This window comes from Garra rufa, unplaced genomic scaffold, assembly GCF_049309525.1.
Source record: "Garra rufa unplaced genomic scaffold, GarRuf1.0 hap1_unplaced_028, whole genome shotgun sequence".
Taxonomy (NCBI): domain Eukaryota; kingdom Metazoa; phylum Chordata; class Actinopteri; order Cypriniformes; family Cyprinidae; genus Garra; species Garra rufa.
Window position 1 is genome coordinate 14492 of NW_027394303.1, and position 25067 is coordinate 39558.

At 40.5% G+C, this 25067-nt stretch overlaps 33 non-coding genes across 33 annotated transcripts; all 33 read left to right on the plus strand.

The window, feature by feature from the left end:
- Nucleotides 1–496: 496 nt before the first annotated feature.
- LOC141315531 (5S ribosomal RNA) lies at nt 497–615 on the plus strand. Its single transcript, XR_012351017.1, has one exon. It is a non-coding gene; the product is annotated as a 5S ribosomal RNA (ribosomal RNA).
- An 84-nt stretch (nt 616–699) lies between these two features.
- On the plus strand, nt 700–818 carry LOC141315428 (5S ribosomal RNA). The gene has a single exon (XR_012350914.1). It is a non-coding gene; the product is annotated as a 5S ribosomal RNA (ribosomal RNA).
- A 753-nt stretch (nt 819–1571) lies between these two features.
- On the plus strand, nt 1572–1690 carry LOC141315440 (5S ribosomal RNA). Its single transcript, XR_012350926.1, has one exon. It is a non-coding gene; the product is annotated as a 5S ribosomal RNA (ribosomal RNA).
- Nucleotides 1691–2443: 753 nt separating this feature from the next.
- Nucleotides 2444–2562, plus strand: LOC141315452 (5S ribosomal RNA). Its single transcript, XR_012350938.1, has one exon. It is a non-coding gene; the product is annotated as a 5S ribosomal RNA (ribosomal RNA).
- Nucleotides 2563–3315: 753 nt separating this feature from the next.
- Nucleotides 3316–3434, plus strand: LOC141315464 (5S ribosomal RNA). The gene has a single exon (XR_012350950.1). It is a non-coding gene; the product is annotated as a 5S ribosomal RNA (ribosomal RNA).
- A 753-nt stretch (nt 3435–4187) lies between these two features.
- LOC141315476 (5S ribosomal RNA) lies at nt 4188–4306 on the plus strand. The gene has a single exon (XR_012350962.1). It is a non-coding gene; the product is annotated as a 5S ribosomal RNA (ribosomal RNA).
- An 84-nt stretch (nt 4307–4390) lies between these two features.
- LOC141315523 (5S ribosomal RNA) lies at nt 4391–4509 on the plus strand. Its single transcript, XR_012351010.1, has one exon. It is a non-coding gene; the product is annotated as a 5S ribosomal RNA (ribosomal RNA).
- A 753-nt stretch (nt 4510–5262) lies between these two features.
- LOC141315488 (5S ribosomal RNA) lies at nt 5263–5381 on the plus strand. The gene has a single exon (XR_012350975.1). It is a non-coding gene; the product is annotated as a 5S ribosomal RNA (ribosomal RNA).
- Nucleotides 5382–6134: 753 nt separating this feature from the next.
- On the plus strand, nt 6135–6253 carry LOC141315500 (5S ribosomal RNA). The gene has a single exon (XR_012350987.1). It is a non-coding gene; the product is annotated as a 5S ribosomal RNA (ribosomal RNA).
- A 753-nt stretch (nt 6254–7006) lies between these two features.
- LOC141315513 (5S ribosomal RNA) lies at nt 7007–7125 on the plus strand. The gene has a single exon (XR_012351000.1). It is a non-coding gene; the product is annotated as a 5S ribosomal RNA (ribosomal RNA).
- Nucleotides 7126–7878: 753 nt separating this feature from the next.
- On the plus strand, nt 7879–7997 carry LOC141315525 (5S ribosomal RNA). The gene has a single exon (XR_012351012.1). It is a non-coding gene; the product is annotated as a 5S ribosomal RNA (ribosomal RNA).
- A 753-nt stretch (nt 7998–8750) lies between these two features.
- On the plus strand, nt 8751–8869 carry LOC141315539 (5S ribosomal RNA). The gene has a single exon (XR_012351024.1). It is a non-coding gene; the product is annotated as a 5S ribosomal RNA (ribosomal RNA).
- A 753-nt stretch (nt 8870–9622) lies between these two features.
- On the plus strand, nt 9623–9741 carry LOC141315517 (5S ribosomal RNA). The gene has a single exon (XR_012351003.1). It is a non-coding gene; the product is annotated as a 5S ribosomal RNA (ribosomal RNA).
- An 84-nt stretch (nt 9742–9825) lies between these two features.
- On the plus strand, nt 9826–9944 carry LOC141315542 (5S ribosomal RNA). Its single transcript, XR_012351027.1, has one exon. It is a non-coding gene; the product is annotated as a 5S ribosomal RNA (ribosomal RNA).
- A 753-nt stretch (nt 9945–10697) lies between these two features.
- Nucleotides 10698–10816, plus strand: LOC141315543 (5S ribosomal RNA). The gene has a single exon (XR_012351028.1). It is a non-coding gene; the product is annotated as a 5S ribosomal RNA (ribosomal RNA).
- A 753-nt stretch (nt 10817–11569) lies between these two features.
- LOC141315544 (5S ribosomal RNA) lies at nt 11570–11688 on the plus strand. The gene has a single exon (XR_012351030.1). It is a non-coding gene; the product is annotated as a 5S ribosomal RNA (ribosomal RNA).
- Nucleotides 11689–12441: 753 nt separating this feature from the next.
- LOC141315534 (5S ribosomal RNA) lies at nt 12442–12560 on the plus strand. The gene has a single exon (XR_012351021.1). It is a non-coding gene; the product is annotated as a 5S ribosomal RNA (ribosomal RNA).
- A 753-nt stretch (nt 12561–13313) lies between these two features.
- Nucleotides 13314–13432, plus strand: LOC141315518 (5S ribosomal RNA). Its single transcript, XR_012351004.1, has one exon. It is a non-coding gene; the product is annotated as a 5S ribosomal RNA (ribosomal RNA).
- A 753-nt stretch (nt 13433–14185) lies between these two features.
- Nucleotides 14186–14304, plus strand: LOC141315545 (5S ribosomal RNA). The gene has a single exon (XR_012351031.1). It is a non-coding gene; the product is annotated as a 5S ribosomal RNA (ribosomal RNA).
- A 753-nt stretch (nt 14305–15057) lies between these two features.
- LOC141315532 (5S ribosomal RNA) lies at nt 15058–15176 on the plus strand. The gene has a single exon (XR_012351019.1). It is a non-coding gene; the product is annotated as a 5S ribosomal RNA (ribosomal RNA).
- Nucleotides 15177–15260: 84 nt separating this feature from the next.
- On the plus strand, nt 15261–15379 carry LOC141315546 (5S ribosomal RNA). Its single transcript, XR_012351032.1, has one exon. It is a non-coding gene; the product is annotated as a 5S ribosomal RNA (ribosomal RNA).
- A 753-nt stretch (nt 15380–16132) lies between these two features.
- On the plus strand, nt 16133–16251 carry LOC141315547 (5S ribosomal RNA). The gene has a single exon (XR_012351033.1). It is a non-coding gene; the product is annotated as a 5S ribosomal RNA (ribosomal RNA).
- Nucleotides 16252–17004: 753 nt separating this feature from the next.
- LOC141315548 (5S ribosomal RNA) lies at nt 17005–17123 on the plus strand. Its single transcript, XR_012351034.1, has one exon. It is a non-coding gene; the product is annotated as a 5S ribosomal RNA (ribosomal RNA).
- A 753-nt stretch (nt 17124–17876) lies between these two features.
- LOC141315535 (5S ribosomal RNA) lies at nt 17877–17995 on the plus strand. Its single transcript, XR_012351022.1, has one exon. It is a non-coding gene; the product is annotated as a 5S ribosomal RNA (ribosomal RNA).
- A 753-nt stretch (nt 17996–18748) lies between these two features.
- LOC141315519 (5S ribosomal RNA) lies at nt 18749–18867 on the plus strand. The gene has a single exon (XR_012351005.1). It is a non-coding gene; the product is annotated as a 5S ribosomal RNA (ribosomal RNA).
- A 753-nt stretch (nt 18868–19620) lies between these two features.
- On the plus strand, nt 19621–19739 carry LOC141315551 (5S ribosomal RNA). Its single transcript, XR_012351036.1, has one exon. It is a non-coding gene; the product is annotated as a 5S ribosomal RNA (ribosomal RNA).
- A 753-nt stretch (nt 19740–20492) lies between these two features.
- On the plus strand, nt 20493–20611 carry LOC141315533 (5S ribosomal RNA). The gene has a single exon (XR_012351020.1). It is a non-coding gene; the product is annotated as a 5S ribosomal RNA (ribosomal RNA).
- Nucleotides 20612–20695: 84 nt separating this feature from the next.
- Nucleotides 20696–20814, plus strand: LOC141315552 (5S ribosomal RNA). The gene has a single exon (XR_012351037.1). It is a non-coding gene; the product is annotated as a 5S ribosomal RNA (ribosomal RNA).
- A 753-nt stretch (nt 20815–21567) lies between these two features.
- LOC141315553 (5S ribosomal RNA) lies at nt 21568–21686 on the plus strand. Its single transcript, XR_012351038.1, has one exon. It is a non-coding gene; the product is annotated as a 5S ribosomal RNA (ribosomal RNA).
- A 753-nt stretch (nt 21687–22439) lies between these two features.
- On the plus strand, nt 22440–22558 carry LOC141315554 (5S ribosomal RNA). Its single transcript, XR_012351039.1, has one exon. It is a non-coding gene; the product is annotated as a 5S ribosomal RNA (ribosomal RNA).
- Nucleotides 22559–22642: 84 nt separating this feature from the next.
- On the plus strand, nt 22643–22761 carry LOC141315524 (5S ribosomal RNA). The gene has a single exon (XR_012351011.1). It is a non-coding gene; the product is annotated as a 5S ribosomal RNA (ribosomal RNA).
- Nucleotides 22762–23514: 753 nt separating this feature from the next.
- LOC141315555 (5S ribosomal RNA) lies at nt 23515–23633 on the plus strand. The gene has a single exon (XR_012351041.1). It is a non-coding gene; the product is annotated as a 5S ribosomal RNA (ribosomal RNA).
- A 753-nt stretch (nt 23634–24386) lies between these two features.
- LOC141315536 (5S ribosomal RNA) lies at nt 24387–24505 on the plus strand. Its single transcript, XR_012351023.1, has one exon. It is a non-coding gene; the product is annotated as a 5S ribosomal RNA (ribosomal RNA).
- The last annotated feature ends 562 nt before the right edge of the window (nt 24506–25067 follow it).

The following is a 25067-nucleotide window of genomic DNA, read 5'->3' on the forward strand; positions in this document are numbered from 1 at the left end:
AGTCACCAAACTGTTGGATTGAGGAGTTGCTAATTTTAGAGCTCACCTTTCCATTCACCACCTGCAAACTTTGGATTACACTTTCTGTGGATTGTATATACACCGGTGGACACTCACATTGGACTTATCAACACACTGGGATTCTTGGACTGTTTTTAGGGTATGGACAAATGAACTGTATTCTTTTAACAGCGTTTACCTCGTTTTATCGTGTTGTTTTAAAGTCTTTTATGTGAACCTTGTAAATAAACCAAATCTATTTAAACCAATCTTCTTTTATGTCTCATTCTTTTAACCACTAGTCATCTCTCACAGTTAAATCTGATCCCATTTTAGTCTTGTAAGTCGGCTGATAAGGCCGATTGTTACACTTGGATGGGAGACCGCCTGGGAATACCAGGTGCTGTAAGCTTTTGCCTTTTCTTCACTATTTATATAATATGCTGGCTTTTACGGAGGCTGATCTTTAAATAGCCCACTTTTTGGAGCAGCCCTCGCTTACGGCCATACCGCGCTGAGAGCGCCCGATCTCGTCTGATCTCGGAAGCTAAGCAGCGTCGGGCCTGCTTAGTACTTGGATGGGAGACTGCCTGGGAATGCCAGGTGCTGTAAGCTTTTGCCTTTTCTTCACTATTTATATAATATGCTGGCTTTTACGGAGGCTGATCTTTAAATAGCCCACTTTTTGGAGCAGCCCTCGCTTACGGCCATACCGCGCTGAGAGCGCCCGATCTCGTCTGATCTCGGAAGCTAAGCAGCGTCGGGCCTGCTTAGTACTTGGATGGGAGACCGCCTGGGAATACCAGGTGCTGTAAGCTTTTGCCTTTTCTTCACTATTTATATAATATGCTGGCTTTTAGAAAGACGTGTTTTACCGCTCTATTTATTACAATCATTTAAATGTATTATAGAGTTTTAAGTGTTTTACATGTTTTTTAGGCCATTTTATTACTCTTAACATTTTAAGTGAGTGTGTGTCTTTAAAAAATGGATGGTTGGCCTGCCATGTGACTAGACACATGACAGGAAGCAGGAAGTACAACTGTATAAGAGAGCAGCATGACAAACAAAGGACAGTCACCAAACTGTTGGATTGAGGAGTTGCTAATTTTAGAGCTCACCTTTCCATTCACCACCTGCAAACTTTGGATTACACTTTCTGTGGATTGTATATACACCGGTGGACACTCACATTGGACTTATCAACACACTGGGATTCTTGGACTGTTTTTAGGGTATGGACAAATGAACTGTATTCTTTTAACAGCGTTTACCTCGTTTTATCGTGTTGTTTTAAAGTCTTTTATGTGAACCTTGTAAATAAACCAAATCTATTTAAACCAATCTTCTTTTATGTCTCATTCTTTTAACCACTAGTCATCTCTCACAGTTAAATCTGACCCCATTTTAGTCTTGTAACTCGGCTGATAAGGCCGATTGTTACACTTGGATGGGAGACCGCCTGGGATTACCAGGTGCTGTAAGCTTTTGCCTTTTCTTCACTATTTATATAATATGCTGGCTTTTACGGAGGCTGATCTTTAAATAGCCCACTTTTTGGAGCAGCCCTCGCTTACGGCCATACCGCGCTGAGAGCGCCCGATCTCGTCTGATCTCGGAAGCTAAGCAGCGTCGGGCCTGCTTAGTACTTGGATGGGAGACCGCCTGGGAATACCAGGTGCTGTAAGCTTTTGCCTTTTCTTCACTATTTATATAATATGCTGGCTTTTAGAAAGACGTGTTTTACCGCTCTATTTATTACAATCATTTAAATGTAATATAGAGTTTTAAGTGTTTTACATGTTTTTTAGGCCATTTTATTACTCTTAACATTTTAAGTGAGTGTGTGTCTTTAAAAAATGGATGGTTGGCCTGCCATGTGACTAGACACATGACAGGAAGCAGGAAGTACAACTGTATAAGAGAGCAGCATGACAAACAAAGGACAGTCACCAAACTGTTGGATTGAGGAGTTGCTAATTTTAGAGCTCACCTTTCCATTCACCACCTGCAAACTTTGGATTACACTTTCTGTGGATTGTATATACACCGGTGGACACTCACATTGGACTTATCAACACACTGGGATTCTTGGACTGTTTTTAGGGTATGGACAAATGAACTGTATTCTTTTAACAGCGTTTACCTCGTTTTATCGTGTTGTTTTAAAGTCTTTTATGTGAACCTTGTAAATAAACCAAATCTATTTAAACCAATCTTCTTTTATGTCTCATTCTTTTAACCACTAGTCATCTCTCACAGTTAAATCTGATCCCATTTTAGTCTTGTAACTCGGCTGATAAGGCCGATTGTTACACTTGGATGGGAGACCGCCTGGGAATACCAGGTGCTGTAAGCTTTTGCCTTTTCTTCACTATTTATATAATATGCTGGCTTTTACGGAGGCTGATCTTTAAATAGCCCACTTTTTGGAGCAGCCCTCGCTTACGGCCATACCGCGCTGAGAGCGCCCGATCTCGTCTGATCTCGGAAGCTAAGCAGCGTCGGGCCTGCTTAGTACTTGGATGGGAGACCGCCTGGGAATACCAGGTGCTGTAAGCTTTTGCCTTTTCTTCACTATTTATATAATATGCTGGCTTTTAGAAAGACGTGTTTTACCGCTCTATTTATTACAATCATTTAAATGTATTATAGAGTTTTAAGTGTTTTACATGTTTTTTAGGCCATTTTATTACTCTTAACATTTTAAGTGAGTGTGTGTCTTTAAAAAATGGATGGTTGGCCTGCCATGTGACTAGACACATGACAGGAAGCAGGAAGTACAACTGTATAAGAGAGCAGCATGACAAACAAAGGACAGTCACCAAACTGTTGGATTGAGGAGTTGCTAATTTTAGAGCTCACCTTTCCATTCACCACCTGCAAACTTTGGATTACACTTTCTGTGGATTGTATATACACCGGTGGACACTCACATTGGACTTATCAACACACTGGGATTCTTGGACTGTTTTTAGGGTATGGACAAATGAACTGTATTCTTTTAACAGCGTTTACCTCGTTTTATCGTGTTGTTTTAAAGTCTTTTATGTGAACCTTGTAAATAAACCAAATCTATTTAAACCAATCTTCTTTTATGTCTCATTCTTTTAACCACTAGTCATCTCTCACAGTTAAATCTGACCCCATTTTAGTCTTGTAACTCGGCTGATAAGGCCGATTGTTACACTTGGATGGGAGACCGCCTGGGATTACCAGGTGCTGTAAGCTTTTGCCTTTTCTTCACTATTTATATAATATGCTGGCTTTTACGGAGGCTGATCTTTAAATAGCCCACTTTTTGGAGCAGCCCTCGCTTACGGCCATACCGCGCTGAGAGCGCCCGATCTCGTCTGATCTCGGAAGCTAAGCAGCGTCGGGCCTGCTTAGTACTTGGATGGGAGACCGCCTGGGAATACCAGGTGCTGTAAGCTTTTGCCTTTTCTTCACTATTTATATAATATGCTGGCTTTTAGAAAGACGTGTTTTACCGCTCTATTTATTACAATCATTTAAATGTAATATAGAGTTTTAAGTGTTTTACATGTTTTTTAGGCCATTTTATTACTCTTAACATTTTAAGTGAGTGTGTGTCTTTAAAAAATGGATGGTTGGCCTGCCATGTGACTAGACACATGACAGGAAGCAGGAAGTACAACTGTATAAGAGAGCAGCATGACAAACAAAGGACAGTCACCAAACTGTTGGATTGAGGAGTTGCTAATTTTAGAGCTCACCTTTCCATTCACCACCTGCAAACTTTGGATTACACTTTCTGTGGATTGTATATACACCGGTGGACACTCACATTGGACTTATCAACACACTGGGATTCTTGGACTGTTTTTAGGGTATGGACAAATGAACTGTATTCTTTTAACAGCGTTTACCTCGTTTTATCGTGTTGTTTTAAAGTCTTTTATGTGAACCTTGTAAATAAACCAAATCTATTTAAACCAATCTTCTTTTATGTCTCATTCTTTTAACCACTAGTCATCTCTCACAGTTAAATCTGATCCCATTTTAGTCTTGTAACTCGGCTGATAAGGCCGATTGTTACACTTGGATGGGAGACCGCCTGGGAATACCAGGTGCTGTAAGCTTTTGCCTTTTCTTCACTATTTATATAATATGCTGGCTTTTACGGAGGCTGATCTTTAAATAGCCCACTTTTTGGAGCAGCCCTCGCTTACGGCCATACCGCGCTGAGAGCGCCCGATCTCGTCTGATCTCGGAAGCTAAGCAGCGTCGGGCCTGCTTAGTACTTGGATGGGAGACCGCCTGGGAATACCAGGTGCTGTAAGCTTTTGCCTTTTCTTCACTATTTATATAATATGCTGGCTTTTACGGAGGCTGATCTTTAAATAGCCCACTTTTTGGAGCAGCCCTCGCTTACGGCCATACCGCACTGAGAGCGCCCGATCTCGTCTGATCTCGGAAGCTAAGCAGCGTCGGGCCTGCTTAGTACTTGGATGGGAGACCGCCTGGGAATACCAGGTGCTGTAAGCTTTTGCCTTTTCTTCACTATTTATATAATATGCTGGCTTTTAGAAAGACGTGTTTTACCGCTCTATTTATTACAATCATTTAAATGTATTATAGAGTTTTAAGTGTTTTACATGTTTTTTAGGCCATTTTATTACTCTTAACATTTTAAGTGAGTGTGTGTCTTTAAAAAATGGATGGTTGGCCTGCCATGTGACTAGACACATGACAGGAAGCAGGAAGTACAACTGTATAAGAGAGCAGCATGACAAACAAAGGACAGTCACCAAACTGTTGGATTGAGGAGTTGCTAATTTTAGAGCTCACCTTTCCATTCACCACCTGCAAACTTTGGATTACACTTTCTGTGGATTGTATATACACCGGTGGACACTCACATAGGACTTATCAACACACTGGGATTCTTGGACTGTTTTTAGGGTATGGACAAATGAACTGTATTCTTTTAACAGCGTTTACCTCGTTTTATCGTGTTGTTTTAAAGTCTTTTATGTGAACCTTGTAAATAAACCAAATCTATTTAAACCAATCTTCTTTTATGTCTCATTCTTTTAACCACTAGTCATCTCTCACAGTTAAATCTGACCCCATTTTAGTCTTGTAACTCGGCTGATAAGGCCGATTGTTACACTTGGATGGGAGACCGCCTGGGATTACCAGGTGCTGTAAGCTTTTGCCTTTTCTTCACTATTTATATAATATGCTGGCTTTTACGGAGGCTGATCTTTAAATAGCCCACTTTTTGGAGCAGCCCTCGCTTACGGCCATACCGCGCTGAGAGCGCCCGATCTCGTCTGATCTCGGAAGCTAAGCAGCGTCGGGCCTGCTTAGTACTTGGATGGGAGACCGCCTGGGAATACCAGGTGCTGTAAGCTTTTGCCTTTTCTTCACTATTTATATAATATGCTGGCTTTTAGAAAGACGTGTTTTACCGCTCTATTTATTACAATCATTTAAATGTATTATAGAGTTTTAAGTGTTTTACATGTTTTTTAGGCCATTTTATTACTCTTAACATTTTAAGTGAGTGTGTGTCTTTAAAAAATGGATGGTTGGCCTGCCATGTGACTAGACACATGACAGGAAGCAGGAAGTACAACTGTATAAGAGAGCAGCATGACAAACAAAGGACAGTCACCAAACTGTTGGATTGAGGAGTTGCTAATTTTAGAGCTCACCTTTCCATTCACCACCTGCAAACTTTGGATTACACTTTCTTTGGATTGTATATACACCGGTGGACACTCACATTGGACTTATCAACACACTGGGATTCTTGGACTGTTTTTAGGGTATGGACAAATGAACTGTATTCTTTTAACAGCGTTTACCTCGTTTTATCGTGTTGTTTTAAAGTCTTTTATGTGAACCTTGTAAATAAACCAAATCTATTTAAACCAATCTTCTTTTATGTCTCATTCTTTTAACCACTAGTCATCTCTCACAGTTAAATCTGATCCCATTTTAGTCTTGTAACTCGGCTGATAAGGCCGATTGTTACACTTGGATGGGAGACTGCCTGGGAATGCCAGGTGCTGTAAGCTTTTGCCTTTTCTTCACTATTTATATAATATGCTGGCTTTTACGGAGGCTGATCTTTAAATAGCCCACTTTTTGGAGCAGCCCTCGCTTACGGCCATACCGCGCTGAGAGCGCCCGATCTCGTCTGATCTCGGAAGCTAAGCAGCGTCGGGCCTGCTTAGTACTTGGATGGGAGACCGCCTGGGAATACCAGGTGCTGTAAGCTTTTGCCTTTTCTTCACTATTTATATAATATGCTGGCTTTTAGAAAGACGTGTTTTACCGCTCTATTTATTACAATCATTTAAATGTATTATAGAGTTTTAAGTGTTTTACATGTTTTTTAGGCCATTTTATTACTCTTAACATTTTAAGTGAGTGTGTGTCTTTAAAAAATGGATGGTTGGCCTGCCATGTGACTAGACACATGACAGGAAGCAGGAAGTACAACTGTATAAGAGAGCAGCATGACAAACAAAGGACAGTCACCAAACTGTTGGATTGAGGAGTTGCTAATTTTAGAGCTCACCTTTCCATTCACCACCTGCAAACTTTGGATTACACTTTCTGTGGATTGTATATACACCGGTGGACACTCACATTGGACTTATCAACACACTGGGATTCTTGGACTGTTTTTAGGGTATGGACAAATGAACTGTATTCTTTTAACAGCGTTTACCTCGTTTTATCGTGTTGTTTTAAAGTCTTTTATGTGAACCTTGTAAATAAACCAAATCTATTTAAACCAATCTTCTTTTATGTCTCATTCTTTTAACCACTAGTCATCTCTCACAGTTAAATCTGACCCCATTTTAGTCTTGTAACTCGGCTGATAAGGCCGATTGTTACACTTGGATGGGAGACCGCCTGGGATTACCAGGTGCTGTAAGCTTTTGCCTTTTCTTCACTATTTATATAATATGCTGGCTTTTACGGAGGCTGATCTTTAAATAGCCCACTTTTTGGAGCAGCCCTCGCTTACGGCCATACCGCGCTGAGAGCGCCCGATCTCGTCTGATCTCGGAAGCTAAGCAGCGTCGGGCCTGCTTAGTACTTGGATGGGAGACCGCCTGGGAATACCAGGTGCTGTAAGCTTTTGCCTTTTCTTCACTATTTATATAATATGCTGGCTTTTAGAAAGACGTGTTTTACCGCTCTATTTATTACAATCATTTAAATGTAATATAGAGTTTTAAGTGTTTTACATGTTTTTTAGGCCATTTTATTACTCTTAACATTTTAAGTGAGTGTGTGTCTTTAAAAAATGGATGGTTGGCCTGCCATGTGACTAGACACATGACAGGAAGCAGGAAGTACAACTGTATAAGAGAGCAGCATGACAAACAAAGGACAGTCACCAAACTGTTGGATTGAGGAGTTGCTAATTTTAGAGCTCACCTTTCCATTCACCACCTGCAAACTTTGGATTACACTTTCTGTGGATTGTATATACACCGGTGGACACTCACATTGGACTTATCAACACACTGGGATTCTTGGACTGTTTTTAGGGTATGGACAAATGAACTGTATTCTTTTAACAGCGTTTACCTCGTTTTATCGTGTTGTTTTAAAGTCTTTTATGTGAACCTTGTAAATAAACCAAATCTATTTAAACCAATCTTCTTTTATGTCTCATTCTTTTAACCACTAGTCATCTCTCACAGTTAAATCTGATCCCATTTTAGTCTTGTAACTCGGCTGATAAGGCCGATTGTTACACTTGGATGGGAGACCGCCTGGGAATACCAGGTGCTGTAAGCTTTTGCCTTTTCTTCACTATTTATATAATATGCTGGCTTTTACGGAGGCTGATCTTTAAATAGCCCACTTTTTGGAGCAGCCCTCGCTTACGGCCATACCGCGCTGAGAGCGCCCGATCTCGTCTGATCTCGGAAGCTAAGCAGCGTCGGGCCTGCTTAGTACTTGGATGGGAGACCGCCTGGGAATACCAGGTGCTGTAAGCTTTTGCCTTTTCTTCACTATTTATATAATATGCTGGCTTTTAGAAAGACGTGTTTTACCGCTCTATTTATTACAATCATTTAAATGTATTATAGAGTTTTAAGTGTTTTACATGTTTTTTAGGCCATTTTATTACTCTTAACATTTTAAGTGAGTGTGTGTCTTTAAAAAATGGATGGTTGGCCTGCCATGTGACTAGACACATGACAGGAAGCAGGAAGTACAACTGTATAAGAGAGCAGCATGACAAACAAAGGACAGTCACCAAACTGTTGGATTGAGGAGTTGCTAATTTTAGAGCTCACCTTTCCATTCACCACCTGCAAACTTTGGATTACACTTTCTGTGGATTGTATATACACCGGTGGACACTCACATTGGACTTATCAACACACTGGGATTCTTGGACTGTTTTTAGGGTATGGACAAATGAACTGTATTCTTTTAACAGCGTTTACCTCGTTTTATCGTGTTGTTTTAAAGTCTTTTATGTGAACCTTGTAAATAAACCAAATCTATTTAAACCAATCTTCTTTTATGTCTCATTCTTTTAACCACTAGTCATCTCTCACAGTTAAATCTGACCCCATTTTAGTCTTGTAACTCGGCTGATAAGGCCGATTGTTACACTTGGATGGGAGACCGCCTGGGATTACCAGGTGCTGTAAGCTTTTGCCTTTTCTTCACTATTTATATAATATGCTGGCTTTTACGGAGGCTGATCTTTAAATAGCCCACTTTTTGGAGCAGCCCTCGCTTACGGCCATACCGCGCTGAGAGCGCCCGATCTCGTCTGATCTCGGAAGCTAAGCAGCGTCGGGCCTGCTTAGTACTTGGATGGGAGACCGCCTGGGAATACCAGGTGCTGTAAGCTTTTGCCTTTTCTTCACTATTTATATAATATGCTGGCTTTTAGAAAGACGTGTTTTACCGCTCTATTTATTACAATCATTTAAATGTAATATAGAGTTTTAAGTGTTTTACATGTTTTTTAGGCCATTTTATTACTCTTAACATTTTAAGTGAGTGTGTGTCTTTAAAAAATGGATGGTTGGCCTGCCATGTGACTAGACACATGACAGGAAGCAGGAAGTACAACTGTATAAGAGAGCAGCATGACAAACAAAGGACAGTCACCAAACTGTTGGATTGAGGAGTTGCTAATTTTAGAGCTCACCTTTCCATTCACCACCTGCAAACTTTGGATTACACTTTCTGTGGATTGTATATACACCGGTGGACACTCACATTGGACTTATCAACACACTGGGATTCTTGGACTGTTTTTAGGGTATGGACAAATGAACTGTATTCTTTTAACAGCGTTTACCTCGTTTTATCGTGTTGTTTTAAAGTCTTTTATGTGAACCTTGTAAATAAACCAAATCTATTTAAACCAATCTTCTTTTATGTCTCATTCTTTTAACCACTAGTCATCTCTCACAGTTAAATCTGATCCCATTTTAGTCTTGTAACTCGGCTGATAAGGCCGATTGTTACACTTGGATGGGAGACCGCCTGGGAATACCAGGTGCTGTAAGCTTTTGCCTTTTCTTCACTATTTATATAATATGCTGGCTTTTACGGAGGCTGATCTTTAAATAGCCCACTTTTTGGAGCAGCCCTCGCTTACGGCCATACCGCGCTGAGAGCGCCCGATCTCGTCTGATCTCGGAAGCTAAGCAGCGTCGGGCCTGCTTAGTACTTGGATGGGAGACCGCCTGGGAATGCCAGGTGCTGTAAGCTTTTGCCTTTTCTTCACTATTTATATAATATGCTGGCTTTTACGGAGGCTGATCTTTAAATAGCCCACTTTTTGGAGCAGCCCTCGCTTACGGCCATACCGCGCTGAGAGCGCCCGATCTCGTCTGATCTCGGAAGCTAAGCAGCGTCGGGCCTGCTTAGTACTTGGATGGGAGACCGCCTGGGAATACCAGGTGCTGTAAGCTTTTGCCTTTTCTTCACTATTTATATAATATGCTGGCTTTTAGAAAGACGTGTTTTACCGCTCTATTTATTACAATCATTTAAATGTATTATAGAGTTTTAAGTGTTTTACATGTTTTTTAGGCCATTTTATTACTCTTAACATTTTAAGTGAGTGTGTGTCTTTAAAAAATGGATGGTTGGCCTGCCATGTGACTAGACACATGACAGGAAGCAGGAAGTACAACTGTATAAGAGAGCAGCATGACAAACAAAGGACAGTCACCAAACTGTTGGATTGAGGAGTTGCTAATTTTAGAGCTCACCTTTCCATTCACCACCTGCAAACTTTGGATTACACTTTCTGTGGATTGTATATACACCGGTGGACACTCACATAGGACTTATCAACACACTGGGATTCTTGGACTGTTTTTAGGGTATGGACAAATGAACTGTATTCTTTTAACAGCGTTTACCTCGTTTTATCGTGTTGTTTTAAAGTCTTTTATGTGAACCTTGTAAATAAACCAAATCTATTTAAACCAATCTTCTTTTATGTCTCATTCTTTTAACCACTAGTCATCTCTCACAGTTAAATCTGACCCCATTTTAGTCTTGTAACTCGGCTGATAAGGCCGATTGTTACACTTGGATGGGAGACCGCCTGGGATTACCAGGTGCTGTAAGCTTTTGCCTTTTCTTCACTATTTATATAATATGCTGGCTTTTACGGAGGCTGATCTTTAAATAGCCCACTTTTTGGAGCAGCCCTCGCTTACGGCCATACCGCGCTGAGAGCGCCCGATCTCGTCTGATCTCGGAAGCTAAGCAGCGTCGGGCCTGCTTAGTACTTGGATGGGAGACCGCCTGGGAATACCAGGTGCTGTAAGCTTTTGCCTTTTCTTCACTATTTATATAATATGCTGGCTTTTAGAAAGACGTGTTTTACCGCTCTATTTATTACAATCATTTAAATGTATTATAGAGTTTTAAGTGTTTTACATGTTTTTTAGGCCATTTTATTACTCTTAACATTTTAAGTGAGTGTGTGTCTTTAAAAAATGGATGGTTGGCCTGCCATGTGACTAGACACATGACAGGAAGCAGGAAGTACAACTGTATAAGAGAGCAGCATGACAAACAAAGGACAGTCACCAAACTGTTGGATTGAGGAGTTGCTAATTTTAGAGCTCACCTTTCCATTCACCACCTGCAAACTTTGGATTACACTTTCTTTGGATTGTATATACACCGGTGGACACTCACATTGGACTTATCAACACACTGGGATTCTTGGACTGTTTTTAGGGTATGGACAAATGAACTGTATTCTTTTAACAGCGTTTACCTCGTTTTATCGTGTTGTTTTAAAGTCTTTTATGTGAACCTTGTAAATAAACCAAATCTATTTAAACCAATCTTCTTTTATGTCTCATTCTTTTAACCACTAGTCATCTCTCACAGTTAAATCTGATCCCATTTTAGTCTTGTAACTCGGCTGATAAGGCCGATTGTTACACTTGGATGGGAGACCGCCTGGGAATACCAGGTGCTGTAAGCTTTTGCCTTTTCTTCACTATTTATATAATATGCTGGCTTTTACGGAGGCTGATCTTTAAATAGCCCACTTTTTGGAGCAGCCCTCGCTTACGGCCATACCGCGCTGAGAGCGCCCGATCTCGTCTGATCTCGGAAGCTAAGCAGCGTCGGGCCTGCTTAGTACTTGGATGGGAGACCGCCTGGGAATACCAGGTGCTGTAAGCTTTTGCCTTTTCTTCACTATTTATATAATATGCTGGCTTTTAGAAAGACGTGTTTTACCGCTCTATTTATTACAATCATTTAAATGTATTATAGAGTTTTAAGTGTTTTACATGTTTTTTAGGCCATTTTATTACTCTTAACATTTTAAGTGAGTGTGTGTCTTTAAAAAATGGATGGTTGGCCTGCCATGTGACTAGACACATGACAGGAAGCAGGAAGTACAACTGTATAAGAGAGCAGCATGACAAACAAAGGACAGTCACCAAACTGTTGGATTGAGGAGTTGCTAATTTTAGAGCTCACCTTTCCATTCACCACCTGCAAACTTTGGATTACACTTTCTGTGGATTGTATATACACCGGTGGACACTCACATTGGACTTATCAACACACTGGGATTCTTGGACTGTTTTTAGGGTATGGACAAATGAACTGTATTCTTTTAACAGCGTTTACCTCGTTTTATCGTGTTGTTTTAAAGTCTTTTATGTGAACCTTGTAAATAAACCAAATCTATTTAAACCAATCTTCTTTTATGTCTCATTCTTTTAACCACTAGTCATCTCTCACAGTTAAATCTGACCCCATTTTAGTCTTGTAACTCGGCTGATAAGGCCGATTGTTACACTTGGATGGGAGACCGCCTGGGATTACCAGGTGCTGTAAGCTTTTGCCTTTTCTTCACTATTTATATAATATGCTGGCTTTTACGGAGGCTGATCTTTAAATAGCCCACTTTTTGGAGCAGCCCTCGCTTACGGCCATACCGCGCTGAGAGCGCCCGATCTCGTCTGATCTCGGAAGCTAAGCAGCGTCTGGCCTGCTTAGTACTTGGATGGGAGACCGCCTGGGAATACCAGGTGCTGTAAGCTTTTGCCTTTTCTTCACTATTTATATAATATGCTGGCTTTTAGAAAGACGTGTTTTACCGCTCTATTTATTACAATCATTTAAATGTATTATAGAGTTTTAAGTGTTTTACATGTTTTTTAGGCCATTTTATTACTCTTAACATTTTAAGTGAGTGTGTGTCTTTAAAAAATGGATGGTTGGCCTGCCATGTGACTAGACACATGACAGGAAGCAGGAAGTACAACTGTATAAGAGAGCAGCATGACAAACAAAGGACAGTCACCAAACTGTTGGATTGAGGAGTTGCTAATTTTAGAGCTCACCTTTCCATTCACCACCTGCAAACTTTGGATTACACTTTCTGTGGATTGTATATACACCGGTGGACACTCACATTGGACTTATCAACACACTGGGATTCTTGGACTGTTTTTAGGGTATGGACAAATGAACTGTATTCTTTTAACAGCGTTTACCTCGTTTTATCGTGTTGTTTTAAAGTCTTTTATGTGAACCTTGTAAATAAACCAAATCTATTTAAACCAATCTTCTTTTATGTCTCATTCTTTTAACCACTAGTCATCTCTCACAGTTAAATCTGATCCCATTTTAGTCTTGTAACTCGGCTGATAAGGCCGATTGTTACACTTGGATGGGAGACCGCCTGGGAATACCAGGTGCTGTAAGCTTTTGCCTTTTCTTCACTATTTATATAATATGCTGGCTTTTACGGAGGCTGATCTTTAAATAGCCCACTTTTTGGAGCAGCCCTCGCTTACGGCCATGCCGCGCTGAGAGCGCCCGATCTCGTCTGATCTCGGAAGCTAAGCAGCGTCGGGCCTGCTTAGTACTTGGATGGGAGACCGCCTGGGAATACCAGGTGCTGTAAGCTTTTGCCTTTTCTTCACTATTTATATAATATGCTGGCTTTTAGAAAGACGTGTTTTACCGCTCTATTTATTACAATCATTTAAATGTATTATAGAGTTTTAAGTGTTTTACATGTTTTTTAGGCCATTTTATTACTCTTAACATTTTAAGTGAGTGTGTGTCTTTAAAAAATGGATGGTTGGCCTGCCATGTGACTAGACACATGACAGGAAGCAGGAAGTACAACTGTATAAGAGAGCAGCATGACAAACAAAGGACAGTCACCAAACTGTTGGATTGAGGAGTTGCTAATTTTAGAGCTCACCTTTCCATTCACCACCTGCAAACTTTGGATTACACTTTCTGTGGATTGTATATACACCGGTGGACACTCACATTGGACTTATCAACACACTGGGATTCTTGGACTGTTTTTAGGGTATGGACAAATGAACTGTATTCTTTTAACAGCGTTTACCTCGTTTTATCGTGTTGTTTTAAAGTCTTTTATGTGAACCTTGTAAATAAACCAAATCTATTTAAACCAATCTTCTTTTATGTCTCATTCTTTTAACCACTAGTCATCTCTCACAGTTAAATCTGACCCCATTTTAGTCTTGTAACTCGGCTGATAAGGCCGATTGTTACACTTGGATGGGAGACCGCCTGGGATTACCAGGTGCTGTAAGCTTTTGCCTTTTCTTCACTATTTATATAATATGCTGGCTTTTACGGAGGCTGATCTTTAAATAGCCCACTTTTTGGAGCAGCCCTCGCTTACGGCCATACCGCGCTGAGAGCGCCCGATCTCGTCTGATCTCGGAAGCTAAGCAGCGTCGGGCCTGCTTAGTACTTGGATGGGAGACCGCCTGGGAATACCAGGTGCTGTAAGCTTTTGCCTTTTCTTCACTATTTATATAATATGCTGGCTTTTAGAAAGACGTGTTTTACCGCTCTATTTATTACAATCATTTAAATGTAATATAGAGTTTTAAGTGTTTTACATGTTTTTTAGGCCATTTTATTACTCTTAACATTTTAAGTGAGTGTGTGTCTTTAAAAAATGGATGGTTGGCCTGCCATGTGACTAGACACATGACAGGAAGCAGGAAGTACAACTGTATAAGAGAGCAGCATGACAAACAAAGGACAGTCACCAAACTGTTGGATTGAGGAGTTGCTAATTTTAGAGCTCACCTTTCCATTCACCACCTGCAAACTTTGGATTACACTTTCTGTGGATTGTATATACACCGGTGGACACTCACATTGGACTTATCAACACACTGGGATTCTTGGACTGTTTTTAGGGTATGGACAAATGAACTGTATTCTTTTAACAGCGTTTACCTCGTTTTATCGTGTTGTTTTAAAGTCTTTTATGTGAACCTTGTAAATAAACCAAATCTATTTAAACCAATCTTCTTTTATGTCTCATTCTTTTAACCACTAGTCATCTCTCACAGTTAAATCTGATCCCATTTTAGTCTTGTAACTCGGCTGATAAGGCCGATTGTTACACTTGGATGGGAGACCGCCTGGGAATACCAGGTGCTGTAAGCTTTTGCCTTTTCTTCACTATTTATATAATATGCTGGCTTTTACGGAGGCTGATCTTTAAATAGCCCACTTTTTGGAGCAGCCCTCGCTTACGGCCATACCGCGCTGAGAGCGCCCGATCTCGTCTGATCTCGGAAGCTAAGCAGCGTCGGGCCTGCTTAGTACTTGGATGGGAGACTGCCTGGGAATGCCAGGTGCTGTAAGCTTTTGCCTTTTCTTCACTATTTATATAATATGCTGGCTTTTACGGAGGCTGATCTTTAAATAGCCCACTTTTTGGAGCAGCCCTCGCTTACGGCCATACCGCGCTGAGAGCGCCCGATCTCGTCTGATCTCGGAAGCTAAGCAGCGTCGGGCCTGCTTAGTACTTGGATGGGAGACCGCCTGGGAATACCAGGTGCTGTAAGCTTTTGCCTTTTCTTCACTATTTATATAATATGCTGGCTTTTAGAAAGACGTGTTTTACCGCTCTATTTATTACAATCATTTAAATGTATTATAGAGTTTTAAGTGTTTTACATGTTTTTTAGGCCATTTTATTACTCTTAACATTTTAAGTGAGTGTGTGTCTTTAAAAAATGGATGGTTGGCCTGCCATGTGACTAGACACATGACAGGAAGCAGGAAGTACAACTGTATAAGAGAGCAGCATGACAAACAAAGGACAGTCACCAAACTGTTGGATTGAGGAGTTGCTAATTTTAGAGCTCACCTTTCCATTCACCACCTGCAAACTTTGGATTACACTTTCTGTGGATTGTATATACACCGGTGGACACTCACATTGGACTTATCAACACACTGGGATTCTTGGACTGTTTTTAGGGTATGGACAAATGAACTGTATTCTTTTAACAGCGTTTACCTCGTTTTATCGTGTTGTTTTAAAGTCTTTTATGTGAACCTTGTAAATAAACCAAATCTATTTAAACCAATCTTCTTTTATGTCTCATTCTTTTAACCACTAGTCATCTCTCACAGTTAAATCTGACCCCATTTTAGTCTTGTAACTCGGCTGATAAGGCCGATTGTTACACTTGGATGGGAGACCGCCTGGGATTACCAGGTGCTGTAAGCTTTTGCCTTTTCTTCACTATTTATATAATATGCTGGCTTTTACGGAGGCTGATCTTTAAATAGCCCACTTTTTGGAGCAGCCCTCGCTTACGGCCATACCGCGCTGAGAGCGCCCGATCTCGTCTGATCTCGGAAGCTAAGCAGCGTCGGGCCTGCTTAGTACTTGGATGGGAGACCGCCTGGGAATACCAGGTGCTGTAAGCTTTTGCCTTTTCTTCACTATTTATATAATATGCTGGCTTTTAGAAAGACGTGTTTTACCGCTCTATTTATTACAATCATTTAAATGTAATATAGAGTTTTAAGTGTTTTACATGTTTTTTAGGCCATTTTATTACTCTTAACATTTTAAGTGAGTGTGTGTCTTTAAAAAATGGATGGTTGGCCTGCCATGTGACTAGACACATGACAGGAAGCAGGAAGTACAACTGTATAAGAGAGCAGCATGACAAACAAAGGACAGTCACCAAACTGTTGGATTGAGGAGTTGCTAATTTTAGAGCTCACCTTTCCATTCACCACCTGCAAACTTTGGATTACACTTTCTGTGGATTGTATATACACCGGTGGACACTCACATTGGACTTATCAACACACTGGGATTCTTGGACTGTTTTTAGGGTATGGACAAATGAACTGTATTCTTTTAACAGCGTTTACCTCGTTTTATCGTGTTGTTTTAAAGTCTTTTATGTGAACCTTGTAAATAAACCAAATCTATTTAAACCAATCTTCTTTTATGTCTCATTCTTTTAACCACTAGTCATCTCTCACAGTTAAATCTGATCCCATTTTAGTCTTGTAACTCGGCTGATAAGGCCGATTGTTACACTTGGATGGGAGACCGCCTGGGAATACCAGGTGCTGTAAGCTTTTGCCTTTTCTTCACTATTTATATAATATGCTGGCTTTTACGGAGGCTGATCTTTAAATAGCCCACTTTTTGGAGCAGCCCTCGCTTACGGCCATACCGCGCTGAGAGCGCCCGATCTCGTCTGATCTCGGAAGCTAAGCAGCGTCGGGCCTGCTTAGTACTTGGATGGGAGACCGCCTGGGAATACCAGGTGCTGTAAGCTTTTGCCTTTTCTTCACTATTTATATAATATGCTGGCTTTTAGAAAGACGTGTTTTACCGCTCTATTTATTACAATCATTTAAATGTATTATAGAGTTTTAAGTGTTTTACATGTTTTTTAGGCCATTTTATTACTCTTAACATTTTAAGTGAGTGTGTGTCTTTAAAAAATGGATGGTTGGCCTGCCATGTGACTAGACACATGACAGGAAGCAGGAAGTACAACTGTATAAGAGAGCAGCATGACAAACAAAGGACAGTCACCAAACTGTTGGATTGAGGAGTTGCTAATTTTAGAGCTCACCTTTCCATTCACCACCTGCAAACTTTGGATTACACTTTCTGTGGATTGTATATACACCGGTGGACACTCACATTGGACTTATCAACACACTGGGATTCTTGGACTGTTTTTAGGGTATGGACAAATGAACTGTATTCTTTTAACAGCGTTTACCTAGTTTTATCGTGTTGTTTTAAAGTCTTTTATGTGAACCTTGTAAATAAACCAAATCTATTTAAACCAATCTTCTTTTATGTCTCATTCTTTTAACCACTAGTCATCTCTCACAGTTAAATCTGACCCCATTTTAGTCTTGTAACTCGGCTGATAAGGCCGATTGTTACACTTGGATGGGAGACCGCCTGGGATTACCAGGTGCTGTAAGCTTTTGCCTTTTCTTCACTATTTATATAATATGCTGGCTTTTACGGAGGCTGATCTTTAAATAGCCCACTTTTTGGAGCAGCCCTCGCTTACGGCCATACCGCGCTGAGAGCGCCCGATCTCGTCTGATCTCGGAAGCTAAGCAGCGTCTGGCCTGCTTAGTACTTGGATGGGAGACCGCCTGGGAATACCAGGTGCTGTAAGCTTTTGCCTTTTCTTCACTATTTATATAATATGCTGGCTTTTAGAAAGACGTGTTTTACCGCTCTATTTATTACAATCATTTAAATGTATTATAGAGTTTTAAGTGTTTTACATGTTTTTTAGGCCATTTTATTACTCTTAACATTTTAAGTGAGTGTGTGTCTTTAAAAAATGGATGGTTGGCCTGCCATGTGACTAGACACATGACAGGAAGCAGGAAGTACAACTGTATAAGAGAGCAGCATGACAAACAAAGGACAGTCACCAAACTGTTGGATTGAGGAGTTGCTAATTTTAGAGCTCACCTTTCCATTCACCACCTGCAAACTTTGGATTACACTTTCTGTGGATTGTATATACACCGGTGGACACTCACATTGGACTTATCAACACACTGGGATTCTTGGACTGTTTTTAGGGTATGGACAAATGAACTGTATTCTTTTAACAGCGTTTACCTCGTTTTATCGTGTTGTTTTAAAGTCTTTTATGTGAACCTTGTAAATAAACCAAATCTATTTAAACCAATCTTCTTTTATGTCTCATTCTTTTAACCACTAGTCATCTCTCACAGTTAAATCTGATCCCATTTTAGTCTTGTAACTCGGCTGATAAGGCCGATTGTTACACTTGGATGGGAGACCGCCTGGGAATACCAGGTGCTGTAAGCTTTTGCCTTTTCTTCACTATTTATATAATATGCTGGCTTTTACGGAGGCTGATCTTTAAATAGCCCACTTTTTGGAGCAGCCCTCGCTTACGGCCATGCCGCGCTGAGAGCGCCCGATCTCGTCTGATCTCGGAAGCTAAGCAGCGTCGGGCCTGCTTAGTACTTGGATGGGAGACCGCCTGGGAATACCAGGTGCTGTAAGCTTTTGCCTTTTCTTCACTATTTATATAATATGCTGGCTTTTAGAAAGACGTGTTTTACCGCTCTATTTATTACAATCATTTAAATGTATTATAGAGTTTTAAGTGTTTTACATGTTTTTTAGGCCATTTTATTACTCTTAACATTTTAAGTGAGTGTGTGTCTTTAAAAAATGGATGGTTGGCCTGCCATGTGACTAGACACATGACAGGAAGCAGGAAGTACAACTGTATAAGAGAGCAGCATGACAAACAAAGGACAGTCACCAAACTGTTGGATTGAGGAGTTGCTAATTTTAGAGCTCACCTTTCCATTCACCACCTGCAAACTTTGGATTACACTTTCTGTGGATTGTATATACACCGGTGGACACTCACATTGGACTTATCAACACACTGGGATTCTTGGACTGTTTTTAGGGTATGGACAAATGAACTGTATTCTTTTAACAGCGTTTACCTCGTTTTATCGTGTTGTTTTAAAGTCTTTTATGTGAACCTTGTAAATAAACCAAATCTATTTAAACCAATCTTCTTTTATGTCTCATTCTTTTAACCACTAGTCATCTCTCACAGTTAAATCTGACCCCATTTTAGTCTTGTAACTCGGCTGATAAGGCCGATTGTTACACTTGGATGGGAGACCGCCTGGGATTACCAGGTGCTGTAAGCTTTTGCCTTTTCTTCACTATTTATATAATATGCTGGCTTTTACGGAGGCTGATCTTTAAATAGCCCACTTTTTGGAGCAGCCCTCGCTTACGGCCATACCGCGCTGAGAGCGCCCGATCTCGTCTGATCTCGGAAGCTAAGCAGCGTCGGGCCTGCTTAGTACTTGGATGGGAGACCGCCTGGGAATACCAGGTGCTGTAAGCTTTTGCCTTTTCTTCACTATTTATATAATATGCTGGCTTTTAGAAAGACGTGTTTTACCGCTCTATTTATTACAATCATTTAAATGTAATATAGAGTTTTAAGTGTTTTACATGTTTTTTAGGCCATTTTATTACTCTTAACATTTTAAGTGAGTGTGTGTCTTTAAAAAATGGATGGTTGGCCTGCCATGTGACTAGACACATGACAGGAAGCAGGAAGTACAACTGTATAAGAGAGCAGCATGACAAACAAAGGACAGTCACCAAACTGTTGGATTGAGGAGTTGCTAATTTTAGAGCTCACCTTTCCATTCACCACCTGCAAACTTTGGATTACACTTTCTGTGGATTGTATATACACCGGTGGACACTCACATTGGACTTATCAACACACTGGGATTCTTGGACTGTTTTTAGGGTATGGACAAATGAACTGTATTCTTTTAACAGCGTTTACCTCGTTTTATCGTGTTGTTTTAAAGTCTTTTATGTGAACCTTGTAAATAAACCAAATCTATTTAAACCAATCTTCTTTTATGTCTCATTCTTTTAACCACTAGTCATCTCTCACAGTTAAATCTGATCCCATTTTAGTCTTGTAACTCGGCTGATAAGGCCGATTGTTACACTTGGATGGGAGACCGCCTGGGAATACCAGGTGCTGTAAGCTTTTGCCTTTTCTTCACTATTTATATAATATGCTGGCTTTTACGGAGGCTGATCTTTAAATAGCCCACTTTTTGGAGCAGCCCTCGCTTACGGCCATACCGCGCTGAGAGCGCCCGATCTCGTCTGATCTCGGAAGCTAAGCAGCGTCGGGCCTGCTTAGTACTTGGATGGGAGACTGCCTGGGAATGCCAGGTGCTGTAAGCTTTTGCCTTTTCTTCACTATTTATATAATATGCTGGCTTTTACGGAGGCTGATCTTTAAATAGCCCACTTTTTGGAGCAGCCCTCGCTTACGGCCATACCGCGCTGAGAGCGCCCGATCTCGTCTGATCTCGGAAGCTAAGCAGCGTCGGGCCTGCTTAGTACTTGGATGGGAGACCGCCTGGGAATACCAGGTGCTGTAAGCTTTTGCCTTTTCTTCACTATTTATATAATATGCTGGCTTTTAGAAAGACGTGTTTTACCGCTCTATTTATTACAATCATTTAAATGTATTATAGAGTTTTAAGTGTTTTACATGTTTTTTAGGCCATTTTATTACTCTTAACATTTTAAGTGAGTGTGTGTCTTTAAAAAATGGATGGTTGGCCTGCCATGTGACTAGACACATGACAGGAAGCAGGAAGTACAACTGTATAAGAGAGCAGCATGACAAACAAAGGACAGTCACCAAACTGTTGGATTGAGGAGTTGCTAATTTTAGAGCTCACCTTTCCATTCACCACCTGCAAACTTTGGATTACACTTTCTGTGGATTGTATATACACCGGTGGACACTCACATTGGACTTATCAACACACTGGGATTCTTGGACTGTTTTTAGGGTATGGACAAATGAACTGTATTCTTTTAACAGCGTTTACCTCGTTTTATCGTGTTGTTTTAAAGTCTTTTATGTGAACCTTGTAAATAAACCAAATCTATTTAAACCAATCTTCTTTTATGTCTCATTCTTTTAACCACTAGTCATCTCTCACAGTTAAATCTGACCCCATTTTAGTCTTGTAACTCGGCTGATAAGGCCGATTGTTACACTTGGATGGGAGACCGCCTGGGATTACCAGGTGCTGTAAGCTTTTGCCTTTTCTTCACTATTTATATAATATGCTGGCTTTTACGGAGGCTGATCTTTAAATAGCCCACTTTTTGGAGCAGCCCTCGCTTACGGCCATACCGCGCTGAGAGCGCCCGATCTCGTCTGATCTCGGAAGCTAAGCAGCGTCGGGCCTGCTTAGTACTTGGATGGGAGACCGCCTGGGAATACCAGGTGCTGTAAGCTTTTGCCTTTTCTTCACTATTTATATAATATGCTGGCTTTTAGAAAGACGTGTTTTACCGCTCTATTTATTACAATCATTTAAATGTAATATAGAGTTTTAAGTGTTTTACATGTTTTTTAGGCCATTTTATTACTCTTAACATTTTAAGTGAGTGTGTGTCTTTAAAAAATGGATGGTTGGCCTGCCATGTGACTAGACACATGACAGGAAGCAGGAAGTACAACTGTATAAGAGAGCAGCATGACAAACAAAGGACAGTCACCAAACTGTTGGATTGAGGAGTTGCTAATTTTAGAGCTCACCTTTCCATTCACCACCTGCAAACTTTGGATTACACTTTCTGTGGATTGTATATACACCGGTGGACACTCACATTGGACTTATCAACACACTGGGATTCTTGGACTGTTTTTAGGGTATGGACAAATGAACTGTATTCTTTTAACAGCGTTTACCTCGTTTTATCGTGTTGTTTTAAAGTCTTTTATGTGAACCTTGTAAATAAACCAAATCTATTTAAACCAATCTTCTTTTATGTCTCATTCTTTTAACCACTAGTCATCTCTCACAGTTAAATCTGATCCCATTTTAGTCTTGTAACTCGGCTGATAAGGCCGATTGTTACACTTGGATGGGAGACCGCCTGGGAATACCAGGTGCTGTAAGCTTTTGCCTTTTCTTCACTATTTATATAATATGCTGGCTTTTACGGAGGCTGATCTTTAAATAGCCCACTTTTTGGAGCAGCCCTCGCTTACGGCCATACCGCGCTGAGAGCGCCCGATCTCGTCTGATCTCGGAAGCTAAGCAGCGTCGGGCCTGCTTAGTACTTGGATGGGAGACCGCCTGGGAATACCAGGTGCTGTAAGCTTTTGCCTTTTCTTCACTATTTATATAATATGCTGGCTTTTACGGAGGCTGATCTTTAAATAGCCCACTTTTTGGAGCAGCCCTCGCTTACGGCCATACCGCACTGAGAGCGCCCGATCTCGTCTGATCTCGGAAGCTAAGCAGCGTCGGGCCTGCTTAGTACTTGGATGGGAGACCGCCTGGGAATACCAGGTGCTGTAAGCTTTTGCCTTTTCTTCACTATTTATATAATATGCTGGCTTTTAGAAAGACGTGTTTTACCGCTCTATTTATTACAATCATTTAAATGTATTATAGAGTTTTAAGTGTTTTACATGTTTTTTAGGCCATTTTATTACTCTTAACATTTTAAGTGAGTGTGTGTCTTTAAAAAATGGATGGTTGGCCTGCCATGTGACTAGACACATGACAGGAAGCAGGAAGTACAACTGTATAAGAGAGCAGCATGACAAACAAAGGACAGTCACCAAACTGTTGGATTGAGGAGTTGCTAATTTTAGAGCTCACCTTTCCATTCACCACCTGCAAACTTTGGATTACACTTTCTTTGGATTGTATATACACCGGTGGACACTCACATTGGACTTATCAACACACTGGGATTCTTGGACTGTTTTTAGGGTATGGACAAATGAACTGTATTCTTTTAACAGCGTTTACCTCGTTTTATCGTGTTGTTTTAAAGTCTTTTATGTGAACCTTGTAAATAAACCAAATCTATTTAAACCAATCTTCTTTTATGTCTCATTCTTTTAACCACTAGTCATCTCTCACAGTTAAATCTGATCCCATTTTAGTCTTGTAACTCGGCTGATAAGGCCGATTGTTACACTTGGATGGGAGACCGCCTGGGAATACCAGGTGCTGTAAGCTTTTGCCTTTTCTTCACTATTTATATAATATGCTGGCTTTTACGGAGGCTGATCTTTAAATAGCCCACTTTTTGGAGCAGCCCTCGCTTACGGCCATACCGCGCTGAGAGCGCCCGATCTCGTCTGATCTCGGAAGCTAAGCAGCGTCGGGCCTGCTTAGTACTTGGATGGGAGACCGCCTGGGAATACCAGGTGCTGTAAGCTTTTGCCTTTTCTTCACTATTTATATAATATGCTGGCTTTTAGAAAGACGTGTTTTACCGCTCTATTTATTACAATCATTTAAATGTATTATAGAGTTTTAAGTGTTTTACATGTTTTTTAGGCCATTTTATTACTCTTAACATTTTAAGTGAGTGTGTGTCTTTAAAAAATGGATGGTTGGCCTGCCATGTGACTAGACACATGACAGGAAGCAGGAAGTACAACTGTATAAGAGAGCAGCATGACAAACAAAGGACAGTCACCAAACTGTTGGATTGAGGAGTTGCTAATTTTAGAGCTCACCTTTCCATTCACCACCTGCAAACTTTGGATTACACTTTCTGTGGATTGTATATACACCGGTGGACACTCACATTGGACTTATCAACACACTGGGATTCTTGGACTGTTTTTAGGGTATGGACAAATGAACTGTATTCTTTTAACAGCGTTTACCTCGTTTTATCGTGTTGTTTTAAAGTCTTTTATGTGAACCTTGTAAATAAACCAAATCTATTTAAACCAATCTTCTTTTATGTCTCATTCTTTTAACCACTAGTCATCTCTCACAGTTAAATCTGACCCCATTTTAGTCTTGTAACTCGGCTGATAAGGCCGATTGTTACACTTGGATGGGAGACCGCCTGGGATTACCAGGTGCTGTAAGCTTTTGCCTTTTCTTCACTATTTATATAATATGCTGGCTTTTACGGAGGCTGATCTTTAAATAGCCCACTTTTTGGAGCAGCCCTCGCTTACGGCCATACCGCGCTGAGAGCGCCCGATCTCGTCTGATCTCGGAAGCTAAGCAGCGTCTGGCCTGCTTAGTACTTGGATGGGAGACCGCCTGGGAATACCAGGTGCTGTAAGCTTTTGCCTTTTCTTCACTATTTATATAATATGCTGGCTTTTAGAAAGACGTGTTTTACCGCTCTATTTATTACAATCATTTAAATGTATTATAGAGTTTTAAGTGTTTTACATGTTTTTTAGGCCATTTTATTACTCTTAACATTTTAAGTGAGTGTGTGTCTTTAAAAAATGGATGGTTGGCCTGCCATGTGACTAGACACATGACAGGAAGCAGGAAGTACAACTGTATAAGAGAGCAGCATGACAAACAAAGGACAGTCACCAAACTGTTGGATTGAGGAGTTGCTAATTTTAGAGCTCACCTTTCCATTCACCACCTGCAAACTTTGGATTACACTTTCTGTGGATTGTATATACACCGGTGGACACTCACATTGGACTTATCAACACACTGGGATTCTTGGACTGTTTTTAGGGTATGGACAAATGAACTGTATTCTTTTAACAGCGTTTACCTCGTTTTATCGTGTTGTTTTAAAGTCTTTTATGTGAACCTTGTAAATAAACCAAATCTATTTAAACCAATCTTCTTTTATGTCTCATTCTTTTAACCACTAGTCA